General features: G+C 40.9%; 1 protein-coding gene and 1 pseudogene across 18 annotated transcripts in view; both read right to left on the bottom strand.

The window, feature by feature from the left end:
- The window catches only part of Anks1b (ankyrin repeat and sterile alpha motif domain containing 1B), a 1022809-nt gene that overhangs the window by 906069 nt on the left and 100030 nt on the right, over positions 1-16710 (bottom strand). The window lies entirely within an intron of this gene.
- On the bottom strand, positions 4436-4821 carry LOC118570855 (annotated as a pseudogene).

Genomic DNA, 16710 nt, shown 5'->3' with positions numbered 1-16710 from the left:
TCTGGAGAAATTCTTTGTTAGTGGGTCGAGGTTCAAATATTAGCTTGCTCACAGACACACTTTTTTCTTGAGTAAATTTCTTAATGTGGGCTTCTGGGAAATGAGGATGATGTCACCAGTACCCACATCAGACGTGTGTCATAAGAAGTGATTAAGGAAAGACTAAAGGTTAGAAGGCTACAACCCAAAGGAGGGATTCTTGGCACCAAGGCTTCCCTTGTGACTCCACTGAGAAGTGACAGAGCGTTGGCAGACACTCAGCCACCAGAGAGTTTAGAGTTATCACCAAGAGGTATCTGATACCCCTATAATCTTGGTGGTTATTCTCCTAGTTTGTTCAAATACCATTTTTAATTTTTTTCTCTCCTATTTGTATTAAGGATTGCTGCTTTCCTGGATTGGGTATGACTAATTCCTTCCTGCTTCTCCTTGGTTTATGCTTTTCCTGAAAGGAATTTCCTAAACTCTTCTGTTTATAGACATCTTCCCTCCCAAACAGTGTGTAAGGTTCCTTTAAGTATCCAGTGTTAGGTCCTAGTTATGAATTATTTTAGATTATGCTTATAGTAGAATGTCTTTATTTCCCCTTAATTTTTTTTATACTTCATTTTAAATACTAAAGTTTTTCTTTTTTTCTGTAATAATTTTTTTCTTTATTAACAAAAAATTTTCTACTCACTCTACATACCACCCACAGATCTCACCTCCTCCCTCCTCCCACCCCCAGCCCTCTCTCCCAAGCTACCCCACATCCCTACATCTCCCAAATCAAGGTCTCCCATTAAGCAGAGCCTCCTTAAAATTTAAAAGATAGTTGTACTTTGTAAAGTCATGTGGGTTGGCAGTCACTTATTGTCTTGGAATGGATTATATCATTCTGTACTTTTCTGGCATTCCATTTCTGCAGACAGGTTTTTGTTATTCTGATACGTTTACTTTCAGAAATGAGTTGGCATTGATTTCTGTACTCCATTCATCTGCTTGCTTTTGCATCCTCTTTGATACTCTTGATCAATTTTACAAGTTGATTGTTGAGTTCTTTGTCCAGCACTTGAACCATTTCATTATCTACGAATGACTTTTGCATTCCATTTACGAAGGAGCTGGGATCTCTTGTAGGAATCACATTGTCTTGCTTTTTTCATATTACTTATGTTTTGTGCTACTGTTCATAGATCTGCTAATATGATGGTCACTCAATTGGGATCTTCTAGTGAGGGATCAACCCCAAGCATCGCTCAGATAACAAGCTGCTGTCATAGTAACAGCACAGCACGCCAAACATAAAAACACACTTAAAGTCAAAGCCAGGGACTACACCATCCATGATCAAAGAAACAAACACAGCAAAAATGACAGAGAGGGGGCCGGGGAGTCAAGCAGTAATTGGGTAAAAGTAGGGAAGAATGAATGAAGGGGCAGAAAGAGGAGGAGAGGGAGAACACGCATTATTTATACATGAATACACAGTTACATATTACAAAAGTTCTCTATAAACCATATAAAGAACATGGTTAAGTAAATTAAAGAATGAAAAATGGTGGTAAAAGAGGAAAAACAAAAGATTTAAATCTGTATAATAACCGAGCCCGATGGAAGAGAAGGGGGACAGCCTGTAACACACGGCACAGGAGTCAGCCCCCTGAACAGAGCATCAATAGCACAGGCTCTAAATCGGCAATTAACAAATGGGACCTCAGGAAACTGGAAAGCTTTTGTAATGCCAAGGACACCATCCTTCATACAGGGCGGCAACCTATAGAATGGGGAAAGATCTCCACCAACTCCATATCCTATAATACCCAAAATATATAAAGAACTCAAGAAACTAAACATCAAAACATCAAATAATCCAATTAAAAAATCATACAGATCTAAACAAAATTCTCTATAGAAGAATCTCAAATGGCTGAGAAATACTTAACCAAATGTTCAACATCCTTAGCCATCAGGGAAATGCAAATCAAACTTCTTTAAGATTCCATCTTACCGGGGTTGGGGATTTAGCTCAGTGGTAGAGTGCTTGCCTAGCAAGCGCAAGGCCCTGGGTTCTATCCTCAGCTCTGGAAAAAAAAAAAAAAAAAAAAAAAAGAAGAAGAAGATTCCATCTTATACCTGTCAGAATGGCTAAGATCAGTAACATAAGTGACTGCTCATGCTGGTGAAGATGTGGAGCAATGGGAACACTCCTCCACTGCTGGTGGGAGTGAAAACCTGTACAGCCACTATGAAAATCAGTATGGTATTTACTCAGAAGGCTGGGAATTGATCTACCTCAAGACTCAGCTATACCACTCTTAGGTATATAACCAAAGAACATTCCATCCTACCACAAGGACACTAGCTCAACTCTGTTCATTGTAGCTTTATTCACAATAGCCAGAAACTGCAAACAACCAAGATGTCCCTCAACAGAAGAATGGATAAAGAAAATATGGTACATTTATACAATGGAATATTATTACTCAGCTGTTTAAAAAAAATGAAATTTGCAGGCAAATGGATAGAACTAGAAAAAAATCATACTGAGGTAACCCAAACCCAGAAAGATAAATTTGCTTATATGTGGATATTAATCATTAAGTAAATGATAACCAAGCTACCATCCACAGACCCAGAAAGGTTAGGTACAGAGGAAGGGTGAGGATGAGCATATGGATATCCTTGGGAGTGGGGGGTGGTATAGATTTTATGGGTGGACTAGAGACACAAACAGGAGGATCATGTAGGGAGGGGAGATACTGTAGAGGTAGTGAATGCAAAAAGAGACATCTGAAATTGAGGGGCATTTGAGAAATGATATGGAAACTCAAAGCAGTGGAAACTTCCTGAAGTATAGGAATATGATCCTAATGAGGTCTCCTAATAATTGGGGATATGGAATCTCAACTGGCCGTCTCTTGTTACCAAGCAAGGCTTCCAGTGCAAGGACTGTGTTTCATTCAACTGAGTTGTTGGCCAAAGGGGCCACACAAAATCCCCCAAGCAACCCAGACTGTTGCTAAGACAAGGGATTGCTCTCTGCAAACTGACAGTGGGGACCCCATTGCTGAGGACAACACCCACACAACTCATTAAACATGGAAGTCCAGCTGGTGCCTACATGGAGTCTTCACCCCTATGTTCTAATGCCTTTGGTGAGGAAAGGTACTACACAGGCTAACAAAAGAGAAATATAAATACCAGCCACAAAACCGATGACCTATAATCTGTCCTGCTAAGAAGACATGCTAGGGCAATTGTGGCACAGAACCTGTGGGAGTAACCAGCCAATGTCTGATTTGACTTAAGGCCCACTCCAGGAGATGGAACACACACCCAACAAAGCTTGTTTGAGCAAGAACCAGAGACTAGATAGCCCAGAAACCTAGGGTAAAAACAAACACTACTGATCAAAAGAAAAAAATATCAGTAAAATGACTCCTAATGACATGCTGCAATACTCACAGATTGGTGCCTTACTCAGTCCTCATTAGAGAAGCTTCCTCCTGCAGCAGACAAGAACAGATGCAGAGACGCACAGCCAGACATGGAGGGAGAGTCTAAACTGGAGATCTCCATCAAATCCCTTCCTCAGAGCTCAGGGAACCCCACAGAAGAGGATGCAAAAAAGAGTGTAAGAGCCAGAAAACAAGGCCCCCTGAAACAATTAAGCAAGGCATATATAAGCTCACAGAGACTGGAGCAGCAAGCACAGGTCCTACATGGGTCTGCACCAGGTCCTCTGTGTATATATTCTAGCTTTTAGCTTAGTGTTTCTATGGGACTCCTGAGTATGTGAACAAGTGGGTCTCTGATGCTTATGCCTGTTCTTGGGACTCTTCTCCTGTTGGGTTTTCTTGTCCAACTTTGAGATATATATATATATATATATATATATATATATATATATAGGCCCTTCCCAGCCTAAATCTCCAGCCACCTAAACTTCTCATCATGTCCATATCCAGCCTCCCTTGTTTGCATGATAGGGAGTGTTATGACTAGTGTGCCATAGGCTGCCTGACTTGTCGTTGTTCTGTGTTTTCACTCAGGGTGGCTCAGTCTCAAATAATATATTTCCTCTCAAAGTGGTGCTTGGCAACAGCTCTTGAAGGTTCAAGAAAAACAAAATAAATTTCTTCTCCAATGTTGACCTTCACGAGGAAGTCACCTTCGTCACACCAACTCCTCCAACTGAAATGAAGCCCTATGAGAATTGTGGGTTTGTCCTGTGGCTCAGACTGCAAGTCTCTTTCCTCCAGGGTGGCCTGGCACTCTTTGTGAGTGAGGTTTCAGCTTACCTCCCAAACCTGGAAGCTGAGGCTTCACTTTCATAGCACACTTTTTCTGTCCCTGCACGATGCTGGGTGCTACGTCACTTCTGTGGCTTCTGATGTCCTTTCTCCTTCCTTTTTTTTTTAAAATCCACTTTTATTTATTTACTTTCATTAGTTTAAATCCGGGAAGGGCACAGCATCACCCTCAACACAGGTCCAGTGGCCTTTGCAGGAAGGTTGCTTTGGAATTCGGCGCGAACCATGCCACTGTTTCCATGGGCCCGGGTTACTTTCCCCCAGATCACTCTGGTTTCGTTTGGTTTGCCTCCAGGTGTCACTTTGCTGTTTTCTGCTTTACACACATAAGCACATCTCTTGCCCAAGTAGAATTCTGTTTCATCTCAAGCATAAACACCTTCAATTTTAAGAAGAGCTGTGTGCTCTCTCTGGTTCTGGAGACCTCGCTTATAGCCAGCAAAAATGGCTTTGCACCAAAGCCTTCCAGACATATTTGCCTTTTAGAAATCCTGTTCCCAGCAGGCCCCAGGAATCTGCCCCCAAAGTTCAGCAGCAGGGACCTCCCTCCCTCTGTCTCTTTTCAATAGTCACCCTTTATTATCTGACTCTTCATTAATAGCAGTCACACAGGTGTAACTACTTCTGATCTACCATCCACCCCAGGAGTTGTTGCAATCAAATTTCAAGAGCTTAATATGTTGATTTGGTATCTGGAGAGTTCCTATGTGGTGGTATTATGCAAAGGAATGGAGGTCTGTTTCCTATCTAATCTATCCACTTACTTCATTTCTCCCTGAAGACTTGTATCCTACCTGAGAGTCTATTTAGTATTGCCAAGTTCTTTGGATATTTAAAGACAATCATTATTTTATTCAAAGTCTTCTCCAGTTAAACATAACTATCTCCTTCAACTACTTATAGATCTTTTTTTAAACTCAACATATCCATTCAAGAAACATCTATTGAATGTCTGCTATTGTGATGGTTAATATTATGAGTCAGTTTGACTACAGCATTATACTTAGACATCTGGTTGACCACTCTAGTTGTTTCTGTGATGGTATATTCAAGATGAAGTTGCATGTGGGTCAGTAGGCTTACATAAAGCAGATACCTCCTACAAAGGGGATGGGCCTTCTAGTCAGCTGAAGGCCTTGCTAGACTGAGGCCCTAAAAAGAACCAAGAAAGTTGCCACCATGTACCTCTGTACCATTCTCCCCTGGGTTCTCAGCCTCTGTACCATTCTCCCCTGGGCTCTCAGCCTCTGTACCATTCTCCCCTGGGTTCTCAGCCTCTGTACCATTCTCCCCTGGGTTCTCAGCCTCTGTACCATTTTCCCCTGGGTTCTCAGCCTCTGTACCATTCTCCCCTGGGTTCTCAGTCTCTGTACCATTCTCCCCTGGGTTCTCAGCCTCTGTACCATTCTCCCCTGGGTTCTCAGTCTCTGTACCATTCTCCCCTGGGTTCTCAGTCTCTGTACCATTCTCCCCTGGGCTCTCGGCCTCTGTACCATTCTCCCCTGGGTTCTCAGTCTCTGTACCATTCTCCACTGGGTTCTCAGCCTCTGTAGCATTTTCCTTGGGTTCTCAGCCTCTGTAGCATTCTCCCCTGGGCTCTCGGCCTCTGTACCATACTCCCCTGGGCCCTCAGCCTCCTTTCATGCCCCGTAGATTTTTTACTTTCCAAGTCTCCACAACAGTGTGACCTAAGTCTTTAACACAAACCCCCTTTCTTCCCCTCACGTCCCTTCTCACCCTGTCTGTTATGTTTCTTCAGGGAACTTTCCACAGTCGTTAACTTCTAAGAATCTAATACCTACTTCTATGCATCCCCTGGTCTAAAACCACTCAATTATGTTCATATGACTTTTTAAAACTGTTCCTAAACCACATACAATCTAACCAGAATACCTAACTTGGAAACTATATGTTTTCCACCTAATTCTAAGTTCATAAAATTCTTTTAATGCAGCCAAATCTCAAACAAATCCACATTACCAAACTGAGTTATCACAGTAAAATCCTCTAAACTTCAAAGCCTAACAAACAAAAATATCACCACCACATCTCACCAATTTAATACTTGTGCAATTGTTTTGAGGGACATGCACAATATACCTAATATTTTTGCTATTAAATTATGTTTTATTTTCTATTTTTCATACAATATATTTTGATTATGTTTTCCCTTTAAGCCCCACATTTCCAGTTCCTCCTCACATCTCTACTAACCCTAATGCATGTTCTTTCTCCCTCTTTCTGCTAATTTTATTCTTCAAAATTTAGTTTCTTATCAAATCTTGTCAAAAATCATAAAATCCTTAGTTTCTGATTCAGTATATATGTGTATATATAAATATATATATATATGTACTTTCTGCTTTGTATTAATGAAATACTAATCTTTGTCAAGCAAGAAAAGGCACAGTTAAGATCAATAGAAATATCTAAAAGAGTTGAGTATAGATGAAGCCTTAATTCGAATAGTACTGATATAAAAATAATTCCACCACCACTCTCAGGGCATGTTTTATATGCAAGGAAGGACACACTGCTCCAGACAGTCCCAATCTCAAGTGTCGGTTCTAAACATGGGAGTTTTATAACAGGATAAGTTGCTTATTCCTCAAAACAGTTTCCAATTCCCTTTTTAGTAAAAATGAGAAAAATAAAGCTAACATCACAGGATTGGTGTAAAGATTAAAATACACATACAGCGCTTGACACGCTGCCTGGTACACAGCAGTAGTTGACGCGTGTCTACTTGGAAACCCAGAGGAACAACTCATCCAGAGTGAGATCTGTTCCTGACTCTTCATGCTCTCCTAAGTCAGGGTATAGGACTAAAACACGGGGCAGAGGTAGAGGCAAGGGGGTGGAGGGAAAGAGGGGCGGGCAGGTCAGTGCACAGCTTGCAGTTGCTATATGAGGCAGCTACATAAATAACTGTCAAAGGCTGAAGCTGCTTTTGAAGACAGCCAATTGCTTGGAAATACACTTTCATTCATTCTCTTGGCAAACTGCAACTTCTGGTCAAAAAGGAATAAACAGTGATGTCTGGGATTTGGCTAAATGTTTAAATTGCATTTCAAATTGTCAGATTTGGCAAAATCTAAAATAATTTCTGCCAAGTCCTTAACTTTCTTACTTGCATGTATCCAAGGGAAAGCCAGCTTGTAGATTTGAATCATTCAGATTAGAAACTCATTAAAATGTAGAGAGCGCTTTATCCAGGCACAAAAACTCGGCCCCAATCATTGCAGTTGAACACTGGGGAGATAAAAATGCCTTACATAAACCACTGCTCTGTACTCTAAGTTGCTGAGACTCAGAAGAAAAGATTAACTCAGAAAGGCTTCATGAAAGATAAAACCATTTGACGAGGTAATTAAAGGAGTGGGATGACTTTAACTACACAGGAAATGGAAAGCCCTCCAAGAATGCTGGGAACTGATGCTATGTAACAGCTGACAAGAACAGTATGCAGAATCCTAGATGTATTTTTCTGCAATGTCTTGAGCAACTGGATTTCCAGGGATATACAGAGAATCATCCCCAGGGGATATTTACTAGACGCCGTGTGTCCACACAGGCCAGCCTTGCTAACAAATACTGAGAACAACACTAAGTAAGACAGACGTGCCCTTACCCTCTGGAAGGTAATCTCTAGGGGAAATACATTTTAGAGAAAGGAAACTAAAGACATATCCAGACATATCAGATGAGGTAGCACACGCCCGCGATCCTAGCACACGGGAAGTAAAGGTGGGAGGGTCACGATTTCAAGGTCATCCTCAGTTACGGAGTGAGTTCGAGGCCAATCTGGGCAATATCAGACTCAGTCTCAAAAAAATAAAATAAAGGCACCAGAGTCTCAAAAAAATAAAATAAAATAAAGGCACCAAATATTTACAAACTATATAATATTAATATAAGTATTAAAAGTAGTATTCTTTATATTCCTTAGGTAGTGCTGGGATAATGTAAATGTGCCCCTGTGGCCAGTGTGTATGCACTAGAGATTGGACCCAGGACTTTGTGCCTGCAACATAATCACTCTGCCAACTAAGCTGCATCCCCAGACTAGGGAACAATCTCAGCATCATGGATTTTAAGTTGTAAGGTTAGGACCACGAATAACATAGAGTCATTTAAAGAAAGATTTTTAATTCTTAAAGACCTTAAGGTTCATTACACCCAGTTTTACAAAGACAAATCTAAGACACTGAGATGTAAAATGCATTTGATCAAAGTAAGGGGCCAGCAAAGAAACAAAGCTAGGCCTTTATACAGGTTTCCCAGCTTACATTCAGGGTCTCTTCTTTTATTCAACCTTTATGGAGTACCTACTATAATTACACACTGTTACATGTTATCAAGGAAGTAAGAAACAAACCAAACCTACCACTCCCCAATCCAGTCCTACGCAAAAGGATGAAAACAAACCAAATAGGCCACGTGACACATGCTGGCACCAAGTTTGCAGCAGTGAGAGAGGAGACCCTAACTGCTGAGGAAGATTACAGATGCTTCACTTCACATCTGGTAAATCCCACACAGTGAGTGTGACTCCTAGAGATATAGAAGGAAGAAGAGCCGGGCGGTGGTGGAGCACGCCTGTAATCCCAGCACTTGGGAGGCAGAGTCAGGTGGATCTCTGTGAGTCTGAGGCCAGCCTGGTCTACAAAGTGAGTTCCAGGACAGCCTCCAAAGCTATAGAGAGAAACCCTGTCTCGAAAAAAACAAACAAACAAACAAAAAAAAAAAAAAAAAGAAGGAAGAAGAGCATTCCAGAAGGAAGAAAGTGTACACAGCACTCTGTGAGTTCAGAGTGAGTATTAAAAGAGAGTTTCCTCTGTTTCTGAGATTTCTTTTTCTTATCCTTTTTCAAAGCAATAATATAGATAAGCAAACAGTGCTAAAGACTAAAATAAAAATGCAAGCACTCTACAGTGGTCCCCATGCAGGTCACCTTATCATCAAGGTGCTGTGACCTCTTCCAGCATTCATTCTCGCCACGCTTTAAAGTCATGTGTGTATGCTGACATACAAAGTCCTATGCAGCAGAAAGGCATCCATTATCCATCCTGTATCCATCTCGTCTTCTCCACCCTAGTTTCTCAATAGAGTTAAGGCAATGTGGGGCTTTCTACATCATTTCTGTCACTAAATACATGGTACTTACTAAAGCTGTGTGTGTGCACTTCCTTTCAGTTTTACCTTTACATGTAATACCTCTCACGTTGATTTGTTTATATTTTATTCTTTTTTAAAGTCTTGTTAAATCCTTCTTCCATGTTCCAAAGTTTTAAAGACATTTCAAAAAATAATTGTTGCTTGGGCCAGTGAAAGGGCTTATAGGTAGTGTGCAAGCTACAAAACTTGAGGATCTAAGGTCAGTCTCGGGAACCTACATGAGGCAGGGGGAAGAGAACCTACTCCTGAATGCTGCCTTTTGACCTACACACACACACACACACACACACACACACACAGAGGAGAGAGAGACTCACATACAGATACACACACACACATATACACACACACACACAGGAGAGACTCACATACAGATACACACACACACGCACACACACACAGGAGAGAGAGACTCACATACAGATATACACACACATATATACACACACACACAGGAGAGACTCACATACAGATACACACACACACACACACGCATGCACACACACGCACAGGAGAGACTCACATACAGATACACACACACACACGCACACACGCATGCACACACACGCATGCACACACACGCACACACACGCACAGGAGAGAGAGAGAGACTCACATACAGATACACACACACATAAACAAATAATAACACTTAGTATTATTATAATCAGACTTGGGTCAGTTATGTTCTCCCTGTACAATAACCCCTAGAAGTCTGTTTCTGTCCTCAGGGGCACTGGCCTCTCAGGCCATTCCTTGTGCCTCTCATCTCTATGACAGCCCATCTTTCCTAGATTCTCTGCCGCCATCCCATTCTTGTTTCATACTTCCACTTTGGTAGACACCACCTCCCACGAGCTTCCCAAGAAAGGTGTGTTAGAGGAAATATTTAAAAACTTACATATTCATGTCAATCACACCTTACCGTATTTTGACAATGTAAAAAAAAAAAAAAAATCAAGGTTGAGAATCACTCTTTCAGAACTACTGCTCAGTCTCTATTATCTTCTACCTTCTAATATTGCTCTAGAGAAATCTGGAATCACTCTTATTCCAAGTTTTATATGTGATTTTTGTGGAGAGAGAGAGAGAGAGTGTGTGTGTGGTGTGTGTATGTGTATGTGTGTGTCTATATACTCTGTAAGTATGAGCTTAAACAATATTTATTTGTAGCTTTTTTTAAAGCCAGCATAGAGTAGTTCAGCCAAACAGGATACTTTCTGTGACATGAAACCCAGAGGTCATGGTTGCCGGTGTGGTTTCCCGAGCTGAGAGTTCCATGATTTTGTGCTACAAAATGGCCAGTGTGGCTGTGACATCTTATTAACATCCCTGACAAGAGAGGTTAGAAAGGGAAGGATCAGAAAGTAACCAGCGCTGTGAGAAAACAGCGTTTCCTCTTCTGATAATGTCTTCAGCAGACCCTGCTCATATCATACAGACCAGCACCCCGTCCGTCACACAGCATGGAAGCTGAGAATGGCAAACTGTTTACCTTCCACCCTCCAGTGATTGCCTTTCCAAAAAAAAAAGTAGAGGAAATGTAGGTATTAGAACAGGTCTAAAGAGATAAATACAAGTACGTTACAGAATTACACAATTCCCACTGTATAAGTCCTTCAAAATTTAAAACACGTGTTTCTAAGTCCGGGCATTTTTTCTTTTTTAAACTTATTTGGGTTTTTCCTTCCTCAGTTTCCTTCATTCTTTCTCTCCTGTCAGCTTCAGCCAGAAGACACACCTCTCATATTGACCATCCACTTGAAATTCTTAAATGCCAGGACCTCGTACTGGCTAGGTGAGACCCACTAAATTACCCCCAGACAATTTGTTTCTCCTGACTGAATCTCACTGACTTTTAATTATACTTCCTGAGAAATGCCCTTACTTCCTATTGAGTATTTTCTTGGGGTGCTTTCTTTCTTTCTTTCTCATTCCTGGTCACAGCAAAATTCTTACTTCATGCCTATAAACCTTATTATTTTCAGAATGATTTTCCTTGACATATAAGGACATGGAGGGTAGAAGCCTTGCTGCTAGTGCTAGATAGAAAAGAAGGAAGCGAAAAGCGTTACCAAGGTATTTCTTACTTTTCTGTTGCTGGGAAGAGATGCCATGACCAAGACAACATAAAAGGAAGCATTTAACTGAAAGCTTACCCACAGTATGAGAGGTGACTCCATGACCATCATGGTGGAGAGCAGGTGCAAGCAGGCATGGCTCTGGAGCAGTATCTAAGAGCTTACATTGTGATCCATAAGTCGAAGGCAGAGAGAGCCAGGGCCTGACCTGGGCTCTTTGAAACCTCAAAGCCCACCCCCAGTCACACACTTCCTCCAACAAAGCCACACCTCCTAATCCTTCCCAAAACTGTTCCATCAACTAAGGACTCAGCCCTGACATGTATGAGCCCATGGCAGGGCGGCGTAGATGGTCCCATTCAATCCACCACAACCAATACACAGATGTCCCTTCACATCCTCCTATTCCTGTGCTCTAGAGACTCTGATACAGTTCTTCAGCGATTCTACCTTCCTCTGTTGCACAAATGGGGAAGTGGTTGTCAACAACACCAGAAAAGGGAGAGAACCAGAAAACAATACATTTCCAGCAACCTCTGTTTACATCTCATCCACCCCACTGCTCCCCCAACAACCTCACCCACTTTCTATCCTCTTGAATCCCCTGGATTCTTGAGGCATTCTCCAGTTGTGCTAGATGACTCAGACTGTTTGTCATCTGCAGATGGTTAGATGTGACATTCTCACTGCTGAGCTATCCACAAACCTTCCATCTGCTCTCCATCCCCCTGTACTATAGATGGTAGCTGGAGATACCTCCCAGATTTACTGAAAATGAAATATGGGATTCTACTGGTTTGGTTTATTTATTATTTTAGGTGATGTCTGGTAAAGGACAGAAAGAAGGACTTTTTGTGCCATTTAGAAACATTCAAATCTCTGTGAATATCAACACTTAAAAACGTCCATACCCAGAACAAAATATATTACAAGCAAAACTCCACCCATTATTAGCAGACTATCCTGGTGCTCACACAAAACTAATCTAGAACAGCCACTTCACTGTTGTGTTCCTACTAAGATGATACATCATCTAAGGCTCTAAGGTCAAGCTGCCTGAATATACATCCTGCCTTTAATACCTGACTATCTAAGTGGTCTGGACAAACTAACATTATTGCAATCTCTTATCCTACAAATGTGCAGCAGTGACAAGGACTAACTGAAAAAAAAAAATAACTGGCATATAAAGAATAAATACTGAGTGCTATTATGAAGTACAAATATCTGTTTTCAAAAAGCATTTGAATGACAGTTACAGGTATCAACTTGTGGATTCTTGTAAATAACATTACCATGTAGACACCATAGCTAGGCCAATTTTAAAAAGAATGAAATGATGTAATAATCAGTTTAATAATTTGCCTAGGATTTCATAATAAAGTAAATAACTGAGACCAGTTCCAAAGAATGTGGTTCTGGGGTCACCACATACATATACAACCTCTTTGCTCTTTTATATATACCATTTAGGTCTTATTAACTACTACAAATGAATTAAATAAACATTTCAAAACATCACTGTAAAATTTGAAAAAAAATGTGTCCCTCTATTCAGAAACAGAATTCCATGAATAAAAAACAAACCATAGGGCTGGAACACCGAGAACAAAAAAAAAAAAAAAAAAAAAAAAAAAAATCTTGAAATGACTGGCAAGATATAAAGAAGAACTGAATGAAAATTTTAGAACTGAAGATAATAATAACCAAAATCTATAAAGACACTGAAATAATTCTGTAACAATAAAAATGCAGGAGAGCTCCATATGGTGGCCCCCAGCTGTCATCCCAGTACTCAGTAAGCTGGCAGGAAGCCAGCCTGGGCTGCAGGGGAGCCCTGTCTCAAGAAAAATGGCAGGAAAAAGTGTTAATAAACTTGAAGACAAATTATCCATTCTGAACAATAGAGAGAAAGCGGTAGATTAGAAACAAGTCTCAAGACTTATAGCACAACACCAAAACATTTAAATTTATATCACCAAGTCACAAGAGGAAAAGATTGCAATACAAGAAAAAAAAATGGAAAGAAAATTGCTAAAAATTTTTCAAAAGGCATAAACCCAGAGATTGAAAAAAAAAAACCTCAATGAACCCTCAAAAGAACCCAAAATCTATACCTGAACATAAGATCATCAAATTTCTAAAAACTAAAGTCGAACAAAAGATGAGCATATTAATACATGCCTTTAATCCTGGCACTTGGGGAGGCAGAAACATAAATAAATACATACATACATACATACATACATACATACATACATACATACATACATGTTGGAAAAAAACAGATATATTAATCAAAGATAAAGACAAACTACACATTACTATTAGGGAAGCAATGACTTCCAAGATGGAGTATCTCTCATTGGGTTACAAAAGCCAGAAGGAGCTGGGTGGTGATGGCACATGCGTTACTCCCAGCACTCAGGAGGCAGAGCCAGGTAGATCTCTGTGAGTTCGAGGCCAGCCTGGTCTACAGAGCAGGATCCAGGACAGGCACCAAAACTACATGGAGAAACCCTGTCTCAAAAAACAAAAAAACAAAAAAACAAAACAAAAAAAAAAGCCAGAAGGAAAGAACACATACTCTAAAAGCACTGAAAAGAAAGAGCCATTAAAGCAGAAATCTGAGTCAAGTCTAAATATGAAAGAAAGGCTTTCTGGGTGAAGAAAATCCAGAAGAATCCATGAAGAGCAAACTTTTTTAAAGGACCATTAGAGGCAGGCATACCAGGAGAAAACCTGGAACAACATGAACAGGGAAATACAATACACTCTTTTCCATCTTGACCTCTTTAGATTGTGTTTTGGTGAGAAGAACACACAAAAAACCCAGAGCACTATCTGAGGAAGTTTTCAAAGTATAAACTGAGTCCCCAAATAGACCTATGTATGACCAATTGACATCTGACAAAAGACACAAGGTCAAATCAACAGAGACAGAACCATCTGTTCCAAAGTGGTGCCAGAAGAGACGACATTGAATGGGAAAAGGCCAGGCAGCAAGATGGTTCAGTGGGTAGAGACATCTGCCTGCAGGCCTGATGACCTGGGGTTCTACTACTGGATCTCACAAAGTTGACAGGAGAGAATTGACTCCCAGAAAGTATCCTCTGACCTCCACAGGCAGGTTATAGCACATGTGTGCCTGTGCATGCGAACACACACACACACACACACACACACACACACACACACACACACAATCACCCCAAATAAATACAATAGATTTTTTTAAAACCATGCTAAAATATTCTTCATAAGTCATACAAAATTTCATTCAAAATCAATAACCAACCTAAATGTTAAATCACTGGAGAAAATGTCTTCGCTTCCTCCAGCTGCCATTAACCACCTGGGCCTCATGGCCCCTGCCCACCCATGACAGAATGTTTATGGGCCCAATCTTGTGCAGATCCTGTGCAGATAAAGCTTCTGTGGATTCAAGGATGCAACTGCCATGTCATGTATGGAAAACAACATCTCACAGTACTCTGCTACTTAATCTGAAATGTAACATTCTCAGGCAAAGATATAATCACAAGAAGCACAATTTGTTTATTTTATTTTTTTGACAAATGGGACTTAGTAAAAAAAAATTTTGCTGTTCCAAAGATATTAGGACAGACCTTAAACTACAAAGGAAAAAGGGCCAGGGTAGGTCACTGGAAGGAAGAGTGGGGTGAATAGGATCAAACATATGCATACATGGTCTGTATGTATAAATGCATCCCATAAGCTCATGTGTTTGGATACTTGGTAACTGGCACATGCCACTGTTTTTACAGGTGGTGATAGCTTTAGGGGTGGGGCCTACCTGGGAAAAGGGGTTGTTAGGAGGTAGGCCTTCAGGGTTTATAGCTCCGTCCCACTTCTGCCCACAAATTCTCTCTTTCCTGGTCCATTGGAACATGAATGTACTGCAACACCAAGTCCAGCTGCCACAGATGGAGCCTTGGCAACCATGCCCCACCCCATCATGATGGATTGTACCTCCTTAGCTGTGAGCCGGAGTCACTCCTTCCTCTCTTTAAAAACAAAAAGCAAAGAACAGAAACTTTTTCTTTCTCTTGTGGAAGTGTCAACATGTATTTATCTATTTAATATGTTTATGTGTGTGTGCCATTTCTGTATGCATGTGAGTACATGTTTCTGTGAGTCCACGTGTGTGTGGTGGGGGGTACAGATGCATGTGTGCACATCCACATAAGGGGTCAATCTTGAATATCATTCCCCAAGTGCTGTCCACTGTTGCAAGATACTTGATTATACTGTGTAAAGATACGTCACTGTGAATGGCTTAATAACAAAGCTAAACAGCCAATAGCTAGGCAGGAGTTATATCAGGGACTTGTGGACAGAGAGAGCTCTGGGAAGAAGAAAGGCAGAGTCTTGAGCAGGATGCAGAGGGAGCAAGACACACAGGAGGAGAGGTAAAAAGCCATGAGTCATGTGGCAGCACATAGATGAATAGAAATGAATTAATTTGAGTTATGAGAGCTAGTTAGGAAAAAACCTAAGCTATAGGTCATGCTTTCATAATTAATAATGTCTCTGTATCATTTTTTTTTTTTGTGAGCTGGAGGCCCAAGGAAAAGTTCACCCACATATGGTGCCTAACATCTAGCCATATATATCCACCTAAGGCCTGAGAAAGCATTAAAAAAAAAAAGTTCAGAACAGAGTCAAATAAGGCTTCCTGGTGACTGATGTGTCTCCCAAGTGGGCTTGGCAACATACAGAGACATGGCTACCAGCCGTTGCCTAAAGGTTGGAGCCAGCTACCAGCACCATGCGCTAAACTGAGCTACGCAACAGCCGATATAACAGTTTAAGATTTGTCTCACATGGTCAGAAAGCTCTGCAGGTGCTTAGTAAACTCTGGTCCAGACACAGAAAAATCTCTAAAAAGGTATAGTATGTTTAAAAATGTGTGGGATGCTGAAGAAAAGACAATGGGTATAGACAGTCATGGGAAAAATAGTTTAGCCGGGTGGTGGTGGCGCACGCCTTGAATCCCAGCACTCGGGAGGCAGAGGCAGGCGGATCTCTGTGAGTTTGAGGCCAGCCTGGTCTACAGAGCAAGATCCAGGACAGGCACCAAAGCTACACAGAGAAACCCTGTCTTGAAAAACAAAAAACAAAAACAAAAACAA

The sequence above is a fragment of the Onychomys torridus genome, chromosome 20, assembly GCF_903995425.1.
Source record: "Onychomys torridus chromosome 20, mOncTor1.1, whole genome shotgun sequence".
NCBI classification, from domain to species: Eukaryota; Metazoa; Chordata; class Mammalia; order Rodentia; family Cricetidae; genus Onychomys; species Onychomys torridus.
The sequence above is the reverse complement of the archived record's forward strand: the minus strand, read 5'-3'. Positions and strand labels throughout refer to the sequence as shown.